This window comes from Anneissia japonica, unplaced genomic scaffold, assembly GCF_011630105.1.
Source record: "Anneissia japonica isolate Jap-2015-1 unplaced genomic scaffold, ASM1163010v1 scaffold1417_len1240632_cov203, whole genome shotgun sequence".
Taxonomy (NCBI): Eukaryota; Metazoa; Echinodermata; class Crinoidea; order Comatulida; family Comatulidae; genus Anneissia; species Anneissia japonica.
In genome coordinates, this window is record NW_022727891.1 from 965,985 (window position 1) to 971,297 (window position 5,313).

Sequence of the window (5,313 nt, forward strand, 5' to 3'; positions counted from 1 at the left end):
GTGTGATTTTTTTTTGGGTGGGGGGGGAGTTCTCCGACAAGAGCAAAGTGAGCGTGGTCCGGTGTCAATTAAAATGTTTCGAAAGTGGTCCATGGGGTGGAACAATCAATTTAGGGGTTTCAGAGGGTTATTCAGTCGATTCTAAATAGATACTTGGGGTGGGGGGGTGCGGAAACAAACTTACTAGGGAAATTTCTCCCCACCCCTGTGCCCCCTGTAGTGCCGCCACTACACATTAAAAAGCAAATAAAATAAGCACTAGACATGATTCGTATCATAATACATTGAGTTTTAATTCATACTACTGGTAATAGTTCAACAACTGAAATTCTCACTGGGAACATCTCCCTATCCACGATCGAGAGAGGAATTTTACTGATTTGAGTTAGCCAGATTTTCGTACATTTCGCAAAATAACGGAAATATATATGTATATTTTTTAAATGGTGAGGCAGCGAAAAAGGATGTGGGAGGTGACAAGAAACTAGTTTTTTTTTTTACTTGGCCTTTCATGTTGTTAGGGGAAATATTTGGAAAGAATGTTTTAGAAAAGTGATCTTTCCTAATTTATCGACAAGTGACAATGGCGCTTGTTGTAGCTCCTGTTCCATGTGTTTTCCTTGTTACTGTTTTCTTCAGTCCTTTCCCTCACTTAATTTTGAGATTTTTTACCACCTAAATACATTTGTATTGTGTGTTTTCCTGTAATTTGTCCTTGTTTTCCTTGTTTAAGCGCATAGAAATATTTAAAAAGATTGCCTTAAAAATCCCAAGATTCGCAAAATAGTGCATATAGTGTACATACAACTTCATTTAAAATTCCAATTATAAAGCTTCTTCAATGAATTTCTTTATACTGTACTGTAATTTGTACTGTACAGTATAACGAAACAATGTCTGGATTTTCGAGACTAATAATTCGTTCGTTTTGATGATTCAATTACTGTGTAGAATTTTCTCAAGTTAGGGGTGAGGATGATTGTGGGAAATGTTATATATAAATTAAAATTATATACATGAAAATGACAGGGCAACTGTTTTTATTATATTTGTACAGTATTACACAGAAAATATTCTAGCAGCATACTTTTAAATAGATAAAAATAAAAGGCTTTGATTTTTATAACTGCGGGAGGTGTAAGCTGGTAAGAGTAAAGTATTTTTGATAATTTTTTTTAACTTATAGTTGTCAAAATAAAACACAATGAAAATAGCTTTAAACAACAGCATTATCAGAAGAACTGAAAAGCTACTAAGCTTCTAATGGAAAAAATAAACAACCCTCATTTACAACTGTCATACGTGTTATAAGGCCAATAGCAGCCAATTGGTTCACTTCTCAATAGAAAAAAATTATTAAAAATTCCATATCATTTCAAAAATCCTAAGATTTAATGAAAAGTTTACAGAAAATCCCAAGATCCCAAAGGAGATAAATCCAAAGCATGAGTGGTCACATTGCTAGCGATATGATGCTCTTATAGTTGCCAGACGAACTTGCAAAAATGCTCCCGACGGCTATGTATTATATATTTTGTAACATGAAATATTATTAATAAATTAGCTGATTTATTTAGGTTTCACTGATGAAAAAAAAAATCACTAATTAATAGAGCCCCTGACAAAGCAGTTAGGCCTAAAATAATCGTAAACTTTAATTTCACCATCTCCTTCAGGAACGAGCAACCAACTGCAATGCTATTTTTGTGTACACTAATAATACTGAAACTGGGATAGGACTATGAATTACGTTACATTATTGTGAATGGGTGTACATTTATGTCACGTTTACATAATAGGCCAGATAACGCCAAAGTAGCAACTGCCGACTTCTTATTCGAGCACAGGACCTACTAACCACTGTCCATATATTTTACTGAGCTATAAACTCAGGTTGGTAAAATCCATTTGCTTCGAAAATTACTGAAGAAATCTAGAAGATTTGGTTACCATGCTTCCTCAAAAAATACTAACATTTTATGGTGTACGGTAAAAATGGCCCTGGTAAAAATGTCCCCAAATGACTGGTAGGTAAAAATGGCCCTGGTAAAAATGTCCCCAAATGACTGGTAGGTAAAAATGGCCCCCAATAATAAAATTCTTTATTAAAACTGATTTTTTAAAAATCATTATATGCATTTTTTAAAAACTGAATAATTTAGTTTTTAAAAAGAATCTAACATCAAATAAATAGCCATTTATATTTTACTTTTTGCAGGAATTACACATTAAAAAATAAAAAAAATAAGCTATGAATAACCCTTTTTATTCTTTTTCCCATTTAAATGTTAAAAAATAGCAACAATTTAATCAATAAATCAACATAAATCATGCATTTATTAATACTAAAATAATTTATTTGTGGCCAATTTCACGGAAGCGGAATCACAATTTTTCTGAAATTCAATCCGGGTATTGCTAAACCCTGCAAAAATGGGTTGATATGAACATCAAATTATTATTTTTTTAAAGAGAATAATAATAATAATAATAATAATAATAAATACTTAGCCCTAACAGCCGCTCATAAAAAAATATCTATTAATTAATCAATCGTGACGTCATCACTGTAAAAAAGGACGTCTGTGACTGTATTCCCTCTCGAATGCTGAAATTATTATTATTCATCGTATCCGTACTCTGTATAACTGCTGATGTGTGTAGATGAGTTAAACGCGTACTGCAGGAGGCAAAAATCAGCATACGCACAGCTAAATGTAAATACGCACACGTATATTGATCATATCACTATAGCAACCGATGGCTGCTACAACAGTTGGTTATAAAAAAGTAAAATTAAAAGACAGCGATTGACTTATAAAGCAATTATTAGAGCATGCATCGTACACTAAACGGAAAATTATTATACTTAGGTTAGATTTAATGCATTCAAAAATTTTCTTCGGGCCTTGCAGGCCCTCAGGAAATTTTTTCAAGCATTAAATCCAACTTTCGTACAATAATTTTCCTATAGTGTACTATGCGGAGCTCTACTAATTGCTTATTAGTTTTCAAATACAGGGTATGCATATGTTTTCTGTAAATTGATTAATTTATTTTTTTATTTAATTTTATAATTGGGGCCATTTTTTATTTATTGATTCAATACATGCTATTTCACAGTATTTAAATATTTGAAGATTTAAAAAAAAAGTAATTTCTATTAATGAATTATTTCATTGGGGCCAATTTTACCTATTTGTCATTTGGGGCCATTTTGACCGGGGCCATTATTACCAGGGCCATTTTTTCCTACATCCAAATTTTGCTAAGTTTTAGATTATTTGCTGTAAATGAAAACGTGGGAGTACTTTTTGTAAAATTAGAAATTCTAAGCTTAAATCTGTCAAGCATGTCTTTGGTCACTAAATGGTGGTGATGAAGTTAAAATAAAAAATTTAGAAGACCTCATTTTCAAAATAGTCATAACGCTTAATTTATATATGCAGAGTTTAATCCATGTGAAAAAAAAAAAAAAAATAGCAAATATCCAGAAATACATATAATTTGATAATATATACACATACAATTCATTATGCAAATAAATCCTTATCAATATCCAACATAAATCAGTACTGACAAACTACAACACATGTGTTTAGTGCTTATAATCTCATACTCAGAACAAAACAAATTGTTGAGTGACTGTCTTGAAATATCGCTATATTTCGGTTGGCTCACATTTAAACAATCCACCGCATCGTGCAGCCTTGATAGATCTACATATTAGCACAACAAATTTACTTAAATACAGTATTGTAAAACAACCCCACTCCTTCATAAAATAAAATCTCTAAAATCAGCAATATAATGACGTCATGTCAAGTAAACAGTGGCATATTTAGGTCAGTGGTATAACGCCTATGCGCTCTCATGCGGCGGTCTGCAGGGCCCCCAAATTTTAGGGGCCCCGAAAGGGCCCTACCCATAGGTTCCTCAATCTAGTATCCTGACCAAAAAAGACTTGTTGATAAATAACACCATAATGTGACGCTGAAATCGACTGTAGGGCATACAGTATATCATATTATAACGATTAAAGCGAGGGGGCCCCCCTTCTCGGCCGGGACCCCACCAAATTTGTCAACAAAAAATAAAAATGGAGATAAAAAGAAAATTATATACACAATTTTAAGTCTGTGAGTGCCATTTCCGGCCATCTAGACGTGCCATCATTTTCTTTTCTCAGCCCACAAGGGAAACAGCATAATGTGTGTCTGAAATCGACTGTAGGACATTTATTATATCCAGTGGCGGAATAAAGAGTGAAGGTGAGGGGGAGTTGCCGGCCTGGAGCTGCCGGCCCGGGCCCCACTAAATTTTTAAAATATTTTTCAACTGGAGATAGTGCCATTTCCGGCCATCTAAAGGTGCCATATTCATAAATTTTCTTACCTCAGCCCCAACCACGGTGGGTCTGAGGTGGTATAGACTCAACTATGAAAATCCCTCCCTGGACTCAATTTTCTGGATCAACATTATATAATTTATTCGTCGTTAAAAACATTTAGAATAACAATGCATATCTAAAATCCCACGATGGAATTGGTGACCCCAGGACCAAAGACCCCATCGTTACACCACTGATTTAGGTGTCTTGAAATAATGGGGGGGGGGGGAGAATCGCGAAGATGCAGATGGGGCCCTGATGATAAGTGACAGCACACAAGGTTGCAAAATAATGTACGAGGTGATTTTTTTGCTACGGACATTTTCACTGTGGAGGAGACTGTGGGAGCATTTTGGCCTCTGTGCACCACCCTAGATGCGCCACTGCAAGTAAGTCATACTTGTAAGGTTTACTGTAATAAATCGGAAAAAATAATGGTTCATACATTCTCAGCTTTAAAAATTGCGGGTGAAAATAAATATTTTGGTTTCGAATATTTAAAGTGTTTCATAGTCTCAATGCTATTAAGCCAAAAATACATTCTGATCTTCACATTTCCTATTTGTTCTCATATTACAATGTCATACAATGTTTCTAGAATTATATAAATTTTAAGTATTTATATTCCAAATATTCTTAACAAAACACACTTTTTCTATATAAAATCATACATTTTGAAAATAGAATATTTCCATCAGTGGCAATTGAAAAATAATGTATCGATAAGAACAAAATAAAACAAACCAAATATATTGTAAACAACACCAACAGAAATATCAAGCAAAAAGAGTTTTCTAATCAACTTTACAGGCCCAGCTTGGGATTTAAACCAGTCAGCTGACCAGCCCATTTGTGTGGTATTGAGTATTATATAAAAAATAATTCTGTGGCTATTGCAAATTATATACATTACAAGACTGTTC